Here is a 22,762-nt window from a genome sequence, read left to right on the forward strand (position 1 = left end):
CCGTCGACCCAGAGAATGACGCCCATAAAAGGTTGTATACGGAGGTGGATGCATTTACTGTCATATTTATGGACCGTTTATCTCCGCTGGGATCTGTAAACATACCGTCATGTATTTCCTGAAAACTCCACGTGAAACAGAAACGTGTCCCGCGGTCACGACAGGTTTGGACACAGACATACGATAAATGATCAGATATCGAGGTTTCACATTCACGTCCTGATAGAAAAACATCTGATGTAGTTGACAGATAATTTGACAATGTCTGAAGACGAAACCAGATAATTGAACATTTAACTCCAAATAATCAATCAATAAATATAAAACTTTCTGGACGATGCAGACTAATATGTTCACATCAACTATCATGACATTTATCACAATAAATATTATTAATCTTCTCTAGTTTGTTATTTATTAAATGTATTGTTTGTGTCTTTATTAAATCTCTGCACTAAATAAAAAGATCTTTGGCTTGGATTGAAATTTTATGAAGAATCGGCAATTTTTATTACCTCCGCCAAAAGGTATTGTGATCACTTTGCTTTGTGTGTTTGCGTGCGTGCGTTCATGTGTGTTTGTTTGTTTGTTTGTTAGCAAGATAACTCAAAAAGTTATGGACGGATTTTCGTGAAATTTTCAGGAAATGTTGATACTGGCACAAGGAAGAAATAATTAAATTTTGGTGATGATCGGGGTGGGGGGCAGATCTGTCTTGGCGGAAGTCTGCGCTCTCCGAGTGCTTTTCTTGTTTCACTTGTTGTAACATTTACTCCTACATTCATTTACATGTGTAGGTGTTTATTACATCAGTCCAGATTCCAGCTAATAATGACATCAAATCATTGTAGAAACTATTGTTATTCTGTCAGAATTGCATCTGTTTACACAAGTATTTATTAATGTTTTCACTTAATTTAAAATTCATTTCACTTCATTTAACTTCATTTGTTCAAGAAGAAATGTTCTCACTTTGGAAACAAATTGGGAAATTTCTGCAGTTTTTTTTTGCAATTTTTGTTCGCCACAGTTACTCAAATCGATTATCGGTATTTCTACTATAACAGAATGTTTTTACAACACAGTATTGATACTTCTACCCTAGCAGAATGTTTTTGTGACATAACATGATTTTTGTACAGTAATGGTGCTTTATTTTAATGCAGTATTGGTATTTATTTATTTATTATAATGGGAGTTTTTATGACACAGTTTTGGTATTTCTACCATAACGGGTGGTTTTTATAACATAACAGTGTTTTATTTTTTTTTTAATAAAGTTGGGGACTTTTTATAATGCAGTATTGGTATTTCTACTATATTAGGGGTGTTTTTATGACACAGTATTGGTACTTCTACCATAATGGAAGGCTATAACTATTTTTTAATAAAGTTGGGGACTTTTTATAATGCAGTATTTGTATTTCTACTTGCAACAGGGTGTTTCTGCAAGGCAGTATCAGCACTTTAACTGTTAATGTGTATTTTTTATTAAGAAAGTCAGTATTTTTATGACCCAATGGTGCCACATTTTATAATGTCAGTACTTTTCACAGGATGTTCATAATGTAGTATCGTAACAGTATTTGTAAGATGTAGTGGGGTGTTGTTATAATGTAGTATCAGTACTTCTGCCAGAACAGAATACTTTAATAATATAACTGAATTCCTTTATAATATAATAAGTATTGTCATAGTGTAGTATCAGTACATGAACCACAACAGGGTGTTTTCATAATGCAGTATGTGTACTTTAAAGATAATTAAGTATCTTTATAAGGTAATTGAGTGTTTTTGTAACTCAACAGTGTTCTTTTATAATGCAGCATTGGTACTTTTACCATAACGGAATATTTTTATAACATAATGAGGTGTTTTTATAGCACAGTATCAGAACTTTTACCTCCACAGGGTATTTGTAAAAGATAAGACAGTATTTTTATAGCATAAAAGGGTACCGCTGTAATGTGGTATAAGTACTTTTACTGTAAAAGACCATTTTTGCAACATAATGGTATATTTTTTTGCTGCAGTATCAGTATTTTTCCAGCAATAGTACATGTAGATTTCATCATTAGTACTTTTCCTGTACATGTACATTTCATTTTACAGTATTTCCTGGTGCTGTTGGTGGTTTTTGTGTCTTCCAGTAGATAAACAGATGAACAGATAAGTGGTATCTTTATCTTTCTGGGTCATTGTCTTTCCTTAACACAAACTGTCACGTTCAGTCTGACCTTGTTTACAAGGCACTGGAATGAGAAAAAAATACCAAAACCCAAAGTATTTACAACTTCTCCACATTCAATCAAAGAAGAAGAAAAAAATCCCAGAGAATCCACGATGGACAAACAATTCAACACGCTAGTTTATTGAAATATTGTCCTCTGTACGTTTGCATTTTTTTCTGTGAAAATCATGTGTTTTCTTGTATTTAATTCACTGATCGTGTAGATGTTTATAAATGCTCACAATAAATTCAGTAGTAATTATGTCAGAAACAGAGAAAATGGAAGAAAAAGTGACTTTTTCAGTCAAATCTATCATTAACTGAACATAATCCAAATGTGTCCATCCACTGTCATTGATCCAACTCCATGGGTTTTACTGGTGAATCAGTGTTAAGGAAGATGATGTGGTTGTTGTACACGGCAGGAGACAGTGGTGACTGATGCTGTTAATGAGGACTCATTATAATCACACCTGACGTTTAAGAGTCATTATGTTCAGGAGACTCGTCTGGATTCACACATTAAGGTGTTTGTGTTTATTACATGAATGATGAAGTGTTTTTCCTGTTGTGGTTCCACGTCTGTGTGTAGTTGATCTGTTTATGTCTTTAAATGATGCTTCGTGTGTTGTTTTTATTTTGTCTCTTTAATGCTGATGTTCAGGACTTTGATTCCACAGTGAATCCAGTGCTTTAGTTTGTTAAAGTGTAGTACCACTGATGGCTACTCGAGGCTGCTCCATAAAGCACCTGCTCCATAGACTTACACTGAATTCCTCTAAAAATGCTGTCAGTGTTTTTCTGCAGGTTTGCCTCAGGTCTTATTGGTTTTATTTAGACCTTTTAATAACTGATCTGAAGATGTTTCTTCCATTAATCAGATCTGGGCTTTGACTGACAAGTGTGATTGACATCTCACTGCTTTTTATTTAATAAAACCAATGTGTGTGGTTTTATGGTTAATAAGTTACACTAACATCATATAATATGGCTTTTTTATCCAAATGCTTGATGATGTTTACAGTTTTACATAGTCTGTGAGTTAGCGTTTAGTATTAGCTCATCTCTGACCCCTCATGACACAGTAGCTCCTCCCCTTTTCTTCAAATATGGTATTTTCCTGCTCCGAAAAGCCAACACAGCATCAACCAAAATGCCAAGTCAGTGTTTTTCTGCAGGTTTGACTCTGGTCTTATTGGTTTTATTTGGACCTTTTAATAACTGATCCAAAGATACTTCCTCTGTTAACCAGGTTTGGGCTTTAATTGACAGGTGTGATTGACATTTTGCTGCAGATTTTCAGAACTTCTTTTTATATAATGAAACTCATTTGTTTGGATCTGTGGTTAGTAAGTTACACTAACATGATGTAGAACTTGGTGATGTTTACGGTCGTTATGCTAGCACATTAGCATTAGCTTACTTCTGACCCCTCATGCCTCAATAGCTCCTCCCCTTTTCTTCAAATATGGTAATTTCCACCTCCAAAAAGCTAATTCTTTGGCAACAAAAAATGCAAACTACTGGCTGTAGATTGGAGACATGAAGTTTGTACCGTCATTTTCCTACATACAGTCTGTGTTTAATGTTCTTCCTGTGTTTTTGCTGCTGAACCTGTTTATTTAGACCAGAAATAAAGTGTCAGATTCAGTTCATCTCTGTGGTTTGTGATGGAACTAATATGACTGATGTGTGGGTTTGTGTTTCAGGTGGTGTTCAGTCGCTTTTGCAGCCCATGTGACATTAAGGAGCTGTTCTGCACGGCGCTTGGCGTCTCACGGTAGAACAACATTTTTTTCTTCTCCACTTTCGTCCTCATGTTTCACTATTTATGATCAGACGAAGCAGTAATGCAAAGAGACAGAAACATCCTGAAACAGTAAACATCATGAAGGAGGAGATCAGCAGGATTTAGGATCAGAGGAAATATCAGAAAAACGAAGAAACTCAGCCTAATTTCATTCACACACAATGACAATAAAGGCTTTTCTATTCTATTCTATTCTATTCTATTCTATTCTATTCTATTCTATTCTATTCTATTCTATTCTATGTAGAGTTAAATGTAAACAGAAGCGTTTTAATTAAGGGTGTAAACGGCTTATTCTGAATGTTTCTCTGTCAGAGTAGACCTGCGTTTTCTACACAAGTTGAGGTTTTTCTTTAGTTAGTTCAGACATAATTTAGCCAATATTAACAAAAGAGTGACTTACAAATATCACATAAACTCAGTCATTTATTTCCTCATATCCTATTTTTTCTGGCGTTCTTTGTTAGTTTTAGTTTATTTCATTCATATGATTAAAGACAGAAAAAGAAAATTTGCTTGTACATAATAAAAGCTGATTTAATATAGAATTTAATATAAATGACATTTATGATAGAAATAATAATAGAATAAGATAAGATTTAATCTAAGTAGCAGATTTCTCTTTATCTTTCATGTTTCACTCTTGTGTGTTTCTGTCGGTCTTTTCTGCACTTCTTTGTGGGTTTTTTTTCTGCAGTTAACACTGAAATTTCCCCACAATGGGATCAATAAAGTCATATTTTATATTATCAGTTACTTACATGTCCATAAATTGACCACATTATGGATGGAAAGAAGTAGCAAGAAGAACAATCTTATATTTTCTGCCTCTTTAACAAAATACTTATGTGTTTACTGTAGTTTCAAACAGAATTATAAAATCAGCCTATTAATACAATATCTGCATCACCTATTACTGTAATCCATCATTTACAAAAAAATGGAAAAAAACAATTTATTCTTTCATTTTTCATTTTCTTTAACTTTAACCTAACAGCCAAGCACTTTAGAAAGAAAAAGACTTAACAAGAAAAGCTTAAAATGAGCATGAAACATGCAAATAATAAATAAAAATAACTTTTTAGACATATAACTGAATAATTTCTCGGAGAAAATAAATACGTACGACTCTGAAGCAGCTGTAGTAGATAAGATAAGATGAGATTAGATAAGATAAGACTTTATTGATCCCACCATGAGGAAATTTCACAGGTGACAGCAGCATATAAATACAAAAATAAATTGCAGGAAAGACAGAAAACAGAAAATATCTAGTTACATATTTACAGTGTATTTGCCGATGTAAACTGCTGCACTTACATTGACGTCACCTGCGTTCATTTGCATAAAACATAAATCATCTGTTTATTGAGTTATTGACCTTTGTGTGATTGTGTTTGATCCAGAAACACTAATCTGTCTCTGCTGGACTCGACCGGAGCCATGGTGTCCATCGACCCCACTATGCCTCACAACACTGAGAGGTAAAGGAAACCACGTCCACCAGCATCATCCACTCACACTGACTGACTGTTGATCCCAGAATGCCCTGCTTCCTCCTCTGGGATGGAGACAGTGGGTGGATTCTTCACCTCAGGTTTTTAGCAAATCAGACATGATGATCCACAAACTGAATCAATAGAAACATCAATGAACCTGATGTTATTTCATGATATCATGGAAAAGCGAAGCTGTAAATTAATGTATTATCTTAAGAAAACACCTGTAAATTGACAAATTCTGGCAGATTTCTATCAGAAAATGGAGTATATTTATAGTATAATTGTATTTTTATCAAACAGTATACTATATAGTTTACTATAATTGAGTATTTTTATAATTTAACTCTTTAAACTCTGAGCCTCTAAATGTCCACTAACTTTATTTTTGCTTACCCTGTTTATTAAAAGGTCAGAAAATGTCCTGTGAGAAAGTGCTTTTGCCCATTTCTTTCTAGAATACTCAGAACTTTCAATACTTCACAGTTATTTACAATTTACTGCATGTTGTAAGAGTTTAAAACACAAAAACTGAATCTGATTTTAGAGTTTAAGTGGGGGAAAAAACACTGAAATTGTTTGTGAATGTACATGTATTCATTGGTAGTTATTAGGCTGTTTCTATGGCTTCAGATAAGGTTTAGGGTTAAATGTGTAAGTGGAATTATCATAATGTATTAAGTGAAATATGTCAGCTTTTAGAAACTGTGGGAATTTTTCCAAAAGCACAAATTTTGACAGAATTATGCAAATCCTAAATGTATGAATATATCTGCCCAAATATGCCCAATACATAGAAATACAAAGTTTTCAAAGAATTTTAAATTATGTAGAAAACACAACACCTGCTGTTATTTTACTGTTATTTCATGTATAGAAAAGCTCCCAAATAAAATACATTTATTATCTGTGTAAAACAAGAATTACTGCATGTTTGTCTGCAGTACATCCTCGGTGGTAACATTAACAGACCTCTTGAAGGTTAAAGTGGAATAAAACTTTACACTTTTTTAATGACTGTAACAGACTGAAATGCACTCACTAAACCAGGGCTGTCAACTCATTTTAGTTCAGGTTCCACTTTCAGCCCAATATAACCTCAAATGAGCCAGACCAGTAAAATAATAAAATAATAACTGATAGATCATGATAACTCCAAACTTTTCTGTGTTTTAGATTTAAAAAAATAAAATTACATTATGAAAACGTTTACATCTACAAACTGTTCTTTAAGAAATATGTATAACATGAACAACTTGAAATTTCTTTCGAAAAATAAGTGTAAGTTTACAATTTTCTGTCTCTTTATCATTTATTATTTATTTAAGACATTTGTAGTTGTTCATATTTGTTCATGTTATTCACGTTTTTGATGAAAGGATAGTTTGTAAAAGTAAATATTTTCATGTAATTTTACTTTTTTGCACTAAAAAGTGAGAAAAATTTGTCATCATTATTTATAGGTTATTATGATAGTATTTTCCTGGTCTGATCCACTTTAGATTGAATTGGTCTGAATGTGGAACCTAAACTAATATTTTCAGTGTAATTTTTGCATTTCACAAATTAATCCCATGGGAGGGATTGGACTTTGGCAGGCCGGTTTTGGCCCACAGGCCGGATGTTTGACACCCCTGCACAAGACTAGACCATTACCATTTTGTAGATTAAGTACCTTTATTATTAGAAAGTGGATAATTGTTGAACTGAACTGACCTGAATATTAAATTAACACAAAATGGAAATGTTATTTTCTGTTTAAGTCAGTAAATTCAGCTTTAACATCAGAGCTAAGTCCTGCTGATACTGATTGATGTGACTGATCTACAGATGTTCTGTTTCTATTAAAGTATCGGAGGGGGTTGGTTATTTTCCACAGTCTAGACTTGGAGTTTCATCATCTTCATCTCCACTTCAATCCAACCTGATGTCCTTACCCGACCCCAGCTCTATTTCTGTCCAAAAACCTCCTCCAGTCCTTCAGGGTTGGAGTCGGTTTGGCTCCAGATGAGGCTGATCTTCAGGTTCTGGGCTGTAATTTTCCAGATCTGACCTTCAATGCAGACGCTCAGTAATGAGGCAGTGATCCGCGTGGCCCCTCCCATCGCCGTAAACTCCTGCTGATTAGAGGCGACCCTTAATGGGCGTGTGTTTGCAGACGTTATCTTATCTGAGGGAAGAATCTGAAAACTTCCACTTGACAAACGTTATCGAGGTGTTAATGTTCAGTCTGTGATCGGAGGCTCAGACAGTGGATGACGGGCTGTTTCAGCGGTGTTGACCTGTGTGTGTTTTGTTTTGTGTTGTGTTGAAGGTCACCATACAGAGTGGTTCCAGTGACCGGAGGACAATTGGCTGGTGAGTAACAATGATGACACACATACGCTGGTGGAAAAAGTTTTTGTTTACCTCATGCATTTGTGGTGTTTTGCATTAAGATTCACTCAGTTTCATCCGCGAACAAGAAGGTGCCCAGAGCCGATCCCTGATGCACACCTCACCACTGTCATACTGTTCTGCACCACTTTATTATACAGTGGTGGAAAAAAGTTTTTGTTCACGCATGCATGCATTTGTGATTTATGATATTAAGATTCACTCTTAAGTCGTTGAGCTCTGCCAAGTATTGTTCCATTCTCCAGTCACATGCTCCTTCTGCACGTGCCCAGTTCCATTGAGGTCAAAAACTGAACGTTTCATCAAGATAATGATCATGATGAAACTGACAACAGTTTAGTTTGGTTGCTTTTTCTTGTTAATAATGTAAAAAAAAAAAAAAAAAAAGCCTTTGCAGTTGTTTGTATCTGTCTGATGCAGCCACACCTTTTTTCCATTACTGTCTATATATATATATATATATATATAAATATATATATATATATATATATGTATATGTATACACATACACACACACACACACACACATATGGTCTGTTTTTCAGAATAAAAGCTCCTCTATTACAGACACTTATTCAACTCAGCTTTGCCTTTTTTTTGCGCGTCCATACGATCTTTTTCAACCAGATACAATTACCTCCAGTATCACCTTTGCTGTTGTTCCATATTTAGAGCTGTCTCCACACTTTGTGAACTGTAGATCAGTCTAACGCCATCCACTGTAGATCTAGACCAGAGGGGTTCAGCCTGTGGCTCTGGGGCCACATTTGGCTCTTGAGCTGTTTTCTAGTGGCTCCTTGTGGCTTTGTCAAAAAACATACGGAAATGAATAACACTTTGGTATTCTTGTTACAACAATAAAGTCATAATGATGTTATGCAGTTGTAAAACTGTAGACTATACTCTGTCAATTAAACTCTATGAATCCAGAAGTAGTAGTAGTAAAAGTACTACTTTTCTATTTTTATGATATTGAAGGCATCCATCCGTATATTTCATTGCAAATAAAGCTTTCGCATCTGTCATTTTTTGCTGCACAACCCAATAATGACAAATGACAGGTCTTCAGTCAACACTTTGAGATAAAACATTGTAAGCACATTTTTTTTGGCTCCAGAAAGATTTTTTAATGTTTGTCCAAAAATGGTTCTTTAGATAGCAGAGTTTGCCAAGCCCTGATCTAGAATATCAGTCTGGATATTTATTCTGGGATGCTGCAACAGTGGATCTTAAAATGACTAAATCCCTTCATTTTCTGGGTGTAGTCACAGTTCGGACATTGTTGGATGTTTTTCCAAGTGAGAATGGTCAGATATTTTGAATAAGGAGGATGATGACCCTGACAGACATGGACGTCGGTGTTACTGCTGGTGTGAGATCCACATAAACACACACCTGAGAAAAACACCTATAAAAGCCTGTTGATCTCATAAATACCAGGTCCGGTGCAGTTCACAGTCATATAACTGCACTGGGTTTATGACTGAACATCACAGCAGTGACAGCGTTGAACCTGGACAACGACCTTTGAAAACTTCCACTTCCTCTCACCTTTAACACATAAAGGACATGAACATCTGCAGAAGAACTTTAAATCCTCCCCCTTCTTAAATTAAATCAGGTTTTGGAGAATAACCATTGGAATTTTTCCGAAAAGCATAAATTGTGACAGAATTATGCAAACCCAAAATGTACAAATGTGTCATCAACCCCATTCAGTTATAACAGGTTATTTTTATCATATGGTATCAGTGCCTTTACCATAGTTGAATATTTTTATACCACAATTGTTTTTTGTTTTTTTGTTTCTTTGCATATTCTTACATTTTTGAAACCACCTGTGATTGGACAAAGTCTGCATCAGATTAAATGTTTAATTTCTCTCAATCTGTTAGAAATTTTGCCCAATGACGCTAAAAATATCTGTAAAATGTAGCTGATTTTCAACCAGTTTCTTTCTAGTTTTCGCTGGTTTCTGAAGGGTTATTCTGTGTGTTATTAGACTAAAAGCTCTGCATTTTTACAGCATTTTGGATTCATTATTACACCGTTAAGACACTGAAACCTGAGATAAATCCGTCCAAGTCATGGGTTCTTTTCAAAGACCTTTATAATCTGTAGAAAACACAACACCTGCTGTTATTTTACTGTTATTTCATGTATAGAAAAGCTCCCAGATAAACCCTAATACACTTAGTATCTGTGTAAAATGAGAATTACTGCATGTCTGTCTGCAGTACATCCTCAGTGATAACGTTAACAAAACTCCTGAAGGTTAAAGCAGAATAAAACTTAACACATTTTTAATGACTAACAGACTGAAATACACACACTAGGCAGTCAACATTAAACTAAACAGTTGAACTAAATCTAATCTGTTAAACCTTGTTGTATTTGCTGAAACCAGGCCTGTTTTTCTTTTTAAGAATAACTTTGTAAAGTTTTCACATCTTTTCTGGACATCTAACAGACATTCATGGACTGAAAACACAGGTGTCAGGTTCATTTAGTCTCAGTCTTAAGGTCCAGGGTCTTCGTGGTCTTGTGTTATGTGTTATTCTCCTTTATGGACCAGTGTGGACCACATTAGAGCAGTCCAGGACCAGAACTCTCCTCTTGGAATGTTTGGTTTTCTGTGGTCTAGTTGAAACCTGCAAGGACGTCCCTGTTGGTGCAAAAACTCCCTGGACTTTTCAGCTTTAATGACCTTTGACCCCAGACCAGGACGGACCCTAGTTTCTGGACTTGTTGTTGGTACCAGTATGGCTCGTCCTTTGGGTTTCCACTGAGTCCTGGTCCATCCTAGATCCCTCAGAGCCCAGAGAAGTCCACGAGGCTTCATAAGGATTGGTCTTTGCTGCTGAAGGTCTAGACCTTTCTTAGATCTTGATCCAAGTCATGCATGCACATCATTATTTTAACACATTTTTGGTCCTGATTTGCTCCTGATCCAACTTTTTCTTCAGTGTGTCCGCGGACTTTTATCATTTGAGAATAGAATCATTATTTTCAGCCCAGATCATTGAATATTATTTTGCTTTATGTGATTAGAATGACTTTAAATGCTTGAATTTATGTCATTTGTTAAAAGAAACTGTAATAATTAATCAATCAGCTTTCAATTATTTTGGTGATCACTAATAATCAAATAATAAAAGTCAGTTTACTGTCAGATATGAGAGAAAATCATCATATTTTCACATTTATGAAGTTCAAGTTTTGCTGAAATATGACTTCTCTTCCTCCTCTATGACGTAGAACAAGTCATTCACTGAAAACTTGAACACATTTTCTAATATTTTATAAACCAACCATTAAACTGAGAGAATAATCAATGAATTAATCAGCAAGTTAAGAGTCAAAATGCATTAAAAACTGTTAACATGAAGCAAAATAAAATAATGTTAATGTTACTTCTTCCATTCAGGTCAAAAAATGTTCAGCAGATGGAGAATCTGTAAATCTGTAAAAAGCTTCTGAAACTGAAGAAAACATGCATTTATCGAATTAAAAATAAAAGGCAGCCGGTTTTAATCTCTGGTTAAAAGCCAAAAATAGTCTGTTCACTGTCAGCGATGAGGGAAAATCATCATATTTTCACATTTATGAAGCTGAAGTTTTGTTGAAATATGATTTTACTTATCACCAGTTTGAGAATATTGTTGGTTTTTTTGCTGTTTCCTGATTTTTTTTTTTTTTTTACAGATTTTTAACAGAATAGCTGGACAGATGCATCTGTAGATGTATTTTCACGTTCTTGTGGAAGTCATATTTCCCATAAGCCTTTGTCATGAGCTCATTAAGTCACACAGAGGAATTTTTTAACAGCTCTGACCTTTAACCTCTGCACCAAAGTGTCCACATGAGACACAATGTACAAAGCGGCAGACAGTGCTGTGTTTTTTTAGTTTTACAGTTTCTGGTAGCTGCCGATTTATTGGCCGGTGGAGGAGACCTTTGACCACAAACACGGTGCCGTTTATCCAATGTGGTACGGCGTCTCAGTGGGAAGTGGTGTCGGAGGTGTTCGTTCACACATGAATCCGAACCCGGCAAAGGAGCCGACTTCGCTGATCTGGTCTCCGCTCGCTGCCGTCCGCTGCCCTGACCCCCTGCCGCTCTCTGATTGGCTTACATAACCTTCTGTGCAGCGTCACTTGTGTTACTGTGAATGCTTGTGTGTGTGTGTCAGTATGTAACACTCCACACTCATGTCTCTGCAGATAAAGAGGAACTGTTTCAGAATGTACTGACGCAGGTGGCAGAGCAGTTCTCCAGGTAAGCAGATGGTCGCCGTGGTTACCCACCGCTCATCCAGTCACCGATAACGCTTTCACACACCACAGCTGTTTATCTGCACGGAAACGATCACAGTCTGTTTGGAGGTATTTATAGAAATCTGTCAAACTGCACTTTACGTTGGACAATGTTTGTTTGTTGTCATTTTAATTTAGTCTTACTATTGCCTATTATTATCAGTAGTAGTAGTAGTAGTAGTAGTAGTAGTAGTAGTAGTAGTAGTAGTAGTAGTAGTAGTAGTACTGTTTCTTACATACTTAGGTGAATTATTACTTACATATCGTTAGGACTACTATTATCACTTTATTGTAATCTTTATCCTGTCCTGTGAGTATTTTATTTTTATATATACACACACACACACACACACACACACATATATATATATATATATATATATATATATATATATGTATAGTGCATATTTTTTAATATAACAATTATTTATTAATATGTATTATTATTATTACTACTTTATTATTTATTTCTACTAGTACTTTCTCATGTGCTGTTGCCTGTTTTTTCATTACTGTTATAATGGTTATTGTTATGACTATTTTCTTGCAATATTTTTCTTATATATATAAATTCATTGTTGTGCTGCTACTGGAACCTTAATTTCCTGAGAGATCAATGAAGTTCAATCTAATCTATGCCAAACTCAGAAAAACATTATATTGAGTGATTGTTTAATCTGAGGATTATTTAATCAATTAATCTTTGCATAAAATTTACATTTGTAGTGTAATCTGTATTTATCTGCATTAACATTGTTTAACTGTAACAATTAAACAATCAGTTAATTATTTTGGGGACTGATAACGAGTTTGAGTCATTTGCAATTAAAAAAAAAAAAAAAATCGAAATTATCTAAAAAGTCTAGATTCTAGCTCCTTAAATATGAATATTTTCAGTTTTCATCCTCCTCTATGACAGTAAAATTAATATATTTCATTTGTAAAACAAATTTGCTCCTGATCCTACTTTTTCTTTAATCTGTTGCAGCATAAAATGTAATTTTTGAGCCACTTGAGAATAGAATCATTATTTTCAGCCCTGATCATTTAATATCTTTTTTGCCTCTTTGTGATTAGAAGGACTTTAAATACATGAATACAAGTCATTTGGTTCAACAATTAAGAATCTATAAATCTGCAAAACAAACACTGTCTAACATTTTATAAACCAAGCATTTCACTCAAATATAATCAACAGATAAATCAGCAAGTTAAGAGTTAAAATGCATAAAAAAAACTGTCTACATGAAGAGAAATAAAATAATGTTCTGTTGCATCTATAATTTGGTTCAAAACACTAAGTGTTCAGCAGATGGAGACTGTAAATCTGTAAAAAGCTTCTAAAAGTGAAAAAACATGCATTTATCAAATTAAAGATGATATAAAATCCCTTTGGCAGCTGGTTTTAATCTCCTCCAGCTGTTAAAAGCCAAATATATTCAGTTTATTCTCAGATATAAAATAAAACATCTGTGAAGCTGAAGTTTTTCTGAATCATGACCTGCTTTGTTTTCGTTGTTTTGTGATATTTTACAGATGTGTTAATCAGTTAAATAACTAGTAAATTGAAGCTCCAGAAAACATTCATTTTACATTAAAACATAATGTAATTTATTGGGAAATAAATTGTTCTATTACGTTTTGTCTTTATTTTGTTCACATTCTCCATTAAAACGCCTGTAAATGTTTCAGGGTTTTGTTGTTTTACTTAACACTGAACAAACATTTTATTATTATAATAGTTTCAAATGCTCTACTTCTAACTTTTTGAAACGTTCTGCTTTTTTTAAGAGTTAAAACCATACATAACAGGCTTTTCTCTTTTATAAACCATTTGAACCAACTGATACAGAACCCAAAATCAGCCTTAAAACTGGAAAAGAACAATAATTTTAATACTTACTGTAATATAATCGGTCATATGTTCAGTCCTGTACTGACTCTCCTGTTTGCATCATATTCAGCTATTTTAAGTCTCGTTTTTTATGTGTTTACTACCTGCATATCTTCACACGTCGCCTCCTTTAGATCAGTGGAATAGTTCTGTTCTATTGGTTTAAAGCATCGTCATTAAACCATAATATGAGCCTGAAATGGTAAAACTTCTCTTTATGTTTCACACACCTACGATTTTCCACTTTATTTCACTGACATGGTTTTGTCTTCACAGTCCTGATAAGTCTACATAATTAATTAAAGTTGATTATTCTTCATTTTCCTCTTCTGACCTACATAGTTATTTTATAGATCAGAGATGTTGAACTCATTTTAGTTCAGGTTCCACATTCAGACCAGTATCATCTAAAGTGGATCACAACAGTAAAATAATAACAGAATAACCTATAAATAAAGACAAATACAAATATTACTCTTTATTTTGGTGCAAAAAAAAAAAAAAATTACATAATGATAATATTTACATAAACTATCCAAAAAACCCCCCTGATGTACCTGAACCTGAAAAAACTGGAATTTCTTAAGAAAAATATATTCAATTTCAACAGTATTATGCTTCAACTTATTATTTACACGTATACCTTATGGATCAGATCTACAAAGGCACAAAACATTTAATAACAGGTAGAATATTATTAAAATTACTCTTAATTTTCTTTAGATATTTCAGGCTATTCACATTTCATTTTTAAAGGATAGTTTGCTAATGTAAATATTTTCATAATTTAATGTTATTTTTTGCACTAAAACAGAGAAACATTTATAGGTTATTATGTTATTATTTTACTTGACATCATATTGGTCTGTATGTGGAACCTGAACTAAAACTAGTTTGACACCATTGGATGTTTATTTCTCCAGTGTAATTTTTCATCCCACGGGTCAGATTGGACCCTTTGACAGGCCAATTCTGGCCCACGGGCCATGTTATCCACCCCTGTTTTAGCTGTTAAATGTCACTTTTGTGTCTGTTCACAGGGCGTTTAAGATCAACGAGCTGAAGACCGAGGTCACCAACCGCCTCACCATGTTGGAGAAACGAGTCGAGCGTAAGTTGACACATGATTTAATACGAGTTTATTTGTAGTCAGTGGCTGCATGATGTGAAAATGCATGGATTACCAATGTGTATAGCTGACATATTTTCAACACAAAAATATAACATTAACATTAAAATTACTAAAAAGTCAAATGTACGTTACTATGTTGTAATTAAATATTGAAACTGTGCCATTTTTGACTCATCAAGCTATTTTTTTTTCAACTGTCCTTAAGTATAATTTATATAAATTTATATTAAAATATTGTTTCTTATTAATTGAACAGAATCAGTCAGTGTCATCAGTGTACATCTGTAGACCTACATCTGAAAATACAATAATGTAAACGTATAAATGATGGGGCCTAAGGCGGTGCCGAGGGATCCCATTCTCCGTAATGAAACACAGATTTATGATCAATAATAATCTGATACTTCTACTAATCAGATAATAATCCGAGTATTAGTGTGGATGTAAACGGACTCACTGAATCCATACTATCACTATATACACACTGCACCCTAATCCTGCGGTGTTTTATGATTATATAACTGCACAGGTGGACGTTGAGATTCAATGAACGGTTCAGGTTCAGGACAGAAACCTCCTGTGGACCTGAATTCATCTGAACTCAGGTATAAAGGTACCACAGAGCTGCTTATCTTTATGGACATAGAGTTCACACTTTATTAACAGGTTGTTAATTATCAGAGGTGTCATAAGCTCAGATCATGACTCTGCACTTAATGTTCCTGAAATCATCACTGAGACTCTAGTCAGTGGATTTTCCAATCAGAAGAAGAAGAAATACACATCCAAACAGCAAGAACAATGCAATGAAGATAAAATGCTGCATGTCCGATGCAGATTATACACATGGAATATCAAACATGATATATTTATTTATTTATTTATTTATCATTTTCTGTCAAGGATGTTAAAAAGGACAGTGAATGCACCACTGAACCTGTTTACATCCACACTAAAACTCTGATTAATATCTTATTTTTGGAGTTATCAGATTATTACTGATCATGTAAACAGTATAATCTGATTTGTTTTATCAAATAACAGCAGTAATCTGATTATAATAAATCAGATTAACACACCTGGATTTGTCCCTAATACTCCCATGTCTTCATGCATGTATACAGGTTAATCTGATTTATTCAGTTCTGTTACATCTGTGCATATGTGGGGAAAAAAAAAAGAACAAAAATCATAGAAAACATAAGTGGTAAATTCATAAAATGAGTGGAAAACAATAACAGGAAGTTTGTTTCTACCATCACTATGTACTCACGTATTCCAAAAGAAATCCCATAATGGACTGAAACGGTCCATGAGGATTTTTTGAGTATTGCATTTCTGAAGTGCATCAGATTTGATTATTACAGATATCTGATTCCTTCCATTTATTGGATTTTTATGGTCATGTATTTGTACTCAGTGTTAGATTCGACTATGTGTCTTTTATTTGTTGATATATAATGTGTGGAGTTTTCCTGTAATTGCTGTTTATTTGTTGGGTTTTAATGTGAAAATTGACTGGATATAGAATAGATTCTCCTTATATCACCACCTGTAAACATATAAATGTCATTTTCCTCCTGGATGAATCATTAATTATATCCCTTTCTGACCTGACCTGCATTTGGAATAATTCGACCAATCAGCTGCTGTTGCCGGGTAGAAGAAACCACTAAAGCAGCTGTAGAGAATTTTAAACTTTGCTACATTGTTGCGGTTGGTAACTGAAGCTGTTTCCATGGTTACTGAATTTAGCTACAGATTCACGTGTTTTCAGTTTCTACGTCATAATTGAACACAGCCTGAAGCTCTGTGATTGGCTGTCTGCTGGTGAAGTGCACCATGGGAGTTGTAGTTGAAGTTTAATCAGTGGTTTGTATCTTTTGGTCACATTTTGTGTCCATTGTCTGTGCAGTTTGTCGTCCATACAGTAGTGTGTAGTGTTAGTGTGTAGATAAGTGCACGCCTTGGCTACATGTCGTCTGAACCCGAGTTCCCGTTTACGAGACGGCGATTAGATAAGTGGAAGCGCTGCACTCTGTTAGCGCCTGCAGAGGCCGTCGACCTCAGCGTGTTGTTGGAATGTGCTGAACATTGACCATATCAGAGCGGACGCCGGCGTGTTGTCGGCCTCACACTTACACAACAGCAGATATCCAACTGCTTCCGGCTTTTCAACATTTTATGAAGCAAGGAGGAAGTTTGTTCCTCATCACAGCGCTTCGCATTCAGCTCCGTTTGAGCAATGGCATCTTGGCATCATGTATCGACTGAAGCTGTAAAGACATAAAACTGATCAATAAAGGTGTTGTTTTGTCCCGGTACTGTCCTGTCCTTCAGCACCTTCAGCTTTATGAAATAGGTCTCAGTGTTCTGGTGGAGTTATAACCCACGGGAACATTTAATCAGCGTTTCGCAATCGCTTCATCCTTCGTACTGAGGCTACGATTAAAGATAAAGGTCAATAGAAACAGAGCTGCAGGTACATGGACAATATGTCTACATACACAAATGAACAAAAGTATGTGGAAATTTACCTCTGAAGAAATGCATTGATTTCCACATAATTTAAACAGTATTTTGCAAAGTGTGTGATTTAAAACTATATTAAGTAATTTCTAAAAGTTTACACTAGAGAGGATTCAGATTCAGGAACCAAACTAATATACCATTTTGGACTAATTTGTTCTGATCTGTGGTCAAAGATGATTGATAGGGATGCACTAATACTGATACCAGTATTGGGTATCGGGTCCGATACTCAGCGTGTGTACATTCTCCCTCTGGTGGTGGTAAACTACATTTGTATCCACAGCTGCCCTGGGGCAGACTGACGAAAGCGTGGCTGCCAATCCGCGCCTAAGGCCCCTCCGACCACCACCGAACATTCACACGCATTCATACACCAGTGTGAGTAGCAGCACAGGAGGCAAGGAGGGTGAAGTGTCTTGCCCAAGGACATGGAGCCATGGCAATACAACCACACCGATACCACTTATGGCAGCGTGACATTTGCAGTTAAGTGCAGCAGGTACACAGCGGAGGAGTAATGTGTGGAGAGTGTGAAGAGTGTGGAGATTTTTCAAAATAAATGATGTTGACAAAAATATGTTCAGCAATGTTCAGTTAATGATATATTTTAGTGAAAAATTCACTTTTTCTTCAGTTTTCTCTGTTTTGATATAAGCTTTGAATTTACTCTGATCTTTAATGAACATCTACATGATCAGTGAATTGAACATAGACAATACATGACATTACACTGAAAAATACAGAGGATAATATTATAATAAATGGAGATAAATCAATTAATAAAGGTGAAATGTAGAGAGTGATTTAATTTGGAAGTTGCCACAAACAATAAAATATACAAAATGATGAACAAATTAAACAAAATTTTCCAAAAAAAAAAGAACATAATGAAGAAAATAATAAATAAAATGAAGATGAATAAAATAATGCGCAAAGTTAACAAAAAAATAATGAAATAATCTTACTTACAAAAACTAACAAACACTGCAGCTAAAACGATGAGAAAATAGAAAATAAACCCTTGACATGAACAGCTGATGTGATGATGTGTAACCGTGGAAACCTCCGACTTCCACTTACAGCTTTAACCTTGTTCTCTCAGCGATGTTAACAAACAGACGACAGGCTGATGTTTACTTCTTTTACTCTGACTCCACGTCGCCATGACAACGTGACCTCGGTTCACTTTGTGCTGTTGATCCACAGGTGGATTCAGAGTCACTTCAGTTTGGACAAGTTTATATTTGAGTCCTGGTTCTTCACGTGAAAAGACTTATTTTTGATTTTTGAAGCCACTTTTCCTCCTGTTTTTATTTGTTATTTGTTTTATTAATTTTTCTTCATTTTCTTAGTTATTTCATTTTTTATATAAATTTTTCTGTTTTTCTTGATTATTTTCTTTTTTTTTCTCTTAATTTCTTGTTCATTTTCCCCCTTTTGTTGGTTATTTTGCTTCTTTTTTGTTTCTTTTTCTTCATTAACAAATTTTACTTAAGTAATAATTACAAAACTACCTCCTCACAAACTTCAAGTATTTCTACATTTCTAGGGTCTTAGAGACACCCTCTCCTTTGCTGCTGTTTTTGTCTTATGTTTTCTGCATCATGTTCTATACTACATCTTTTTTAATTAATTAATTAATTAATATAAAATCTTGAAGAAATTAAACATTATCAACGGTAATAAAACTATCATTAATATATTTAAATAATCGTCTAATGGTGGACTTCTACCATGAATATGAGCAATAAAAACTTTTATTTTTATTCGATATGATGGACTTTCAGTTCTAAAATAAAGTGTCAGGAAGTCGATGATTCGCTGCGATGGATGAATGGCGCCGTAAACCTTTAATCAGCAGCCACGGTGTGTTCAGGAACAGTCTGTGCATCATCCAGCTCGGAAAGGTCGCCTCTCACTATGCTCCAGCTCCCCGTCAGAATAGGTGACCATGGCGACCGAAGTGATGAGAGGACGCAGATCTGTGTGGGTGCCACGCTGTTGCCGTAGCGACCAGGTATCCAGGCAATCGGCGTGCTCGTATGAAGTGGCAGAGCACCGAGTCAGAAGAGTAAGAATAAGAGGACAGATTTTAAGCATGGAGGCAGATAATTATGACACAGTAACGAGGATGTAGACGATCTGATGAGGGTTGATGGAGCTCTGGTCATTTCCCATCATGCCCTGCTGTGGCGTTTGAGGACAGTGAAGGCATCACGCTGTTTGCAGTTTATCCTTCAGTTTGTGGAGACGAGAACTTTAGCTGAAGTGGCATTTATGTGCATCTGCTTTGTGCCTGACATATGGGTCTTGAGGTTATGTAACTATGGGACTGACCATGTGACTCATCATCACCCACCCCAAGCCCCAAGCCCCCCCTCAGGTCATGATGCATACATGTCGCCCACGGTCAGTTTGATCACAGGTTCAATAATAATAATAATAATAATAATAATAATAATGTTGATATACATTTATACACATGACCATTAATTTCATCTTTATTTTATCGTCTGTAACTGATCCAACCAGTGTTTTAGTCTTTTTTTTTTTTTTTAAACATGTGGCTCCAGTGTCTTAATTTCTGGAATTCATCAGCATCTGCCTCTTTGTGTTTTTGAGGGTTTAAATAAATAAATGATGTTGATAAATAATAATAATAATAATATGATAAATAATGACAACACAGAAGCATGTTCAATGTCTTCAATCACATTCAATGCCTCCAAAATAATAGAATCATAGTGAATCGACTGATAATGAGGAATTTTCTCCTGTTTTTGCTGAAAATATAAAGAATATCTCAGACAAAAACTCAGGTTTCACTTATCCGGTTCATTTTCCTCATTTTATGAATTTTTTCTTCATTTTCTTAATTATTTACTTACTCTTCTTTCAATTTTGTTTCTTTTTAGTTAATGTTTTTCTCAGTTTATGGGTTATTTTCTTTTTTCTTCATTTTTTTTTTTTTTTGATTTCTTGATTTTTTAAAAAGTATTTCTCTTCATTTTGTTTCCTAATAATTTTTCTTAATTTTCATGATCATTTTCTTAAAGTTTTCTTCATTTTGTTTATTTCTTATTAATTTTAATTTTCCTGATTATTTTCTTTCTTTTCTCTGTTATTTTCTTCATTTGTTTATTTTTTAGTAAGTTGAGGTCAAATATTGACTCTAACAGACATTTAATGTTCTGTCTTCAGTGGAGGGGATGAAGGTGGTGGAGATAGAGAAATGTCGCAACGACATCAAGAAACTACGAGAGGAGATGGTGTCGAGAAACAACAGGTGACTGAAAAACAACAGCATGAATGGATTTATTTACAACAGGAAACACAACAGAGAAACTGTCTTTAATACCCACAATCCACTGGGGTTATGTCATGTGACCAGTCATCTGTACTTCATATAAAATGTACAGAAGAAATGAAGAAAAAGATGCAAATATTTAAATAATGTGTAAGAGACATGTTATAAATAAGAAAACACATACACAAATATATGCACAAAACACCAATATTTAGTGAAATAAATGCCAAATATTTAGTGCATTTCTTACTTAAACCTTAATCTGTATACAAGGATTTAAGAACTAATTACAGCTATCTGTCCCTTATATAAACACATTTATTTTTATTTTATTTATTTAATATTAGACGCTTTTTACTTTAATTTTTCGAGAAAATCATCGTAAGAGTCAATATGGGATACAGCACTGAACTCACCAGTTGCTTTACACCATTTTGTGTATTATTTATTTTTATTTAATCATATTACAACTTGTCCTTTTAACAAGCATCATTAGAGACGATACTTCAATTGTTTTCACACAAAAACAAGCAATGCAAAGGCATGAAATGTAACATATTAACACAGAAATAACTGATTTATTTATACAGTAATGATCATTTTAGTTTCAGCTGATGTTCTACAGTGTCTGAAATAACCTTTAACTGGACTGATTTTCAGAGGTTTCATCGACCGACTTAAAAATGAGTATGTAGGTTTTGACTTGTATTAGTTGGAACAGAAACATGTTTATCAGAGTTTTTTTCACAATATTTTTATATAAGTTTTTCAGACAAGATACAAAACAACATTAACAACATAACTTATACAGTGTATAAAAACAGTAGGCGATCACTGTGAAACAAAACATAAAATTCTAAATCAAGAAATTGTCTTGACAAAATGAATAAATAAATAAAAATTTACATAAAATAAGACTGAAATAAAATAAATTTGAAATAATAGTAATAATAAAAAATTTCCATGAAAAAAAAGTTAATTAAAATTTGAAAAGAAAGTCACAGTCATGGTAGTTTATCAGAGTTTTAAATCATCTGTCGAGACTCAAGATTTCTAGTTTATCATCATTCAGACAAGTTAAAAAGAAATGTGAATGAATGAAACGGGACATAAACAGCTAAAAATAGACTATAAATAAAAAACAAACAAACATAAAAACCTGGAATAAATAAATAGAAACCCTTCATTGTTTGCTGTAAGTTACATAAAAATCACACATTTTAAAGACAATGTTAATAGATCAGACTGAGGAAACAGTGTTAATATGAATAATTCAACTAAACTAAATCAAAGTTAAGTCAGAGTTGATGCTGGTGGAGGTTGAAGATGCAGATGGAAGGTTTTATCTCTGTTTATTCTCAGTGTGAATAATGTTTTTCTTCTGGTCCTGCAGTAACTTCCTAGAGGACAATAAGAAACTGACTCCTCGCAGAGACGTCCCCTCGTATCCAAAGGTGAGCATTTCCTCTGACGCTCAGGTGACATCAGGTGAAGACAGAAGCCCCGCCCCCTCATGTTTGTGCAGATGTTTTCTTTTTAGTCCAAAGGTGTAGATGGAGACCAGAGGTTTATGGTTTATTCTCAGAAATCTGCCTGTTCAGTAGGTCAATCTGATAGAAGTCAGTGAACGCACCACTAAAACCTG

The 22,762-nt window shown here is 34.4% G+C and overlaps 1 pseudogene; it reads left to right on the forward strand.

Annotated features, from left to right (window-relative positions):
• Nucleotides 1–22,762, forward strand: part of LOC115412819 (high affinity cGMP-specific 3',5'-cyclic phosphodiesterase 9A-like) — a 37,143-nt pseudogene that overhangs the window by 7,211 nt on the left and 7,170 nt on the right.

The sequence above is a fragment of the Sphaeramia orbicularis genome, chromosome 21 (genome assembly GCF_902148855.1).
Source record: "Sphaeramia orbicularis chromosome 21, fSphaOr1.1, whole genome shotgun sequence".
In the NCBI taxonomy this organism is placed as follows: Eukaryota; Metazoa; Chordata; class Actinopteri; order Kurtiformes; family Apogonidae; genus Sphaeramia; species Sphaeramia orbicularis.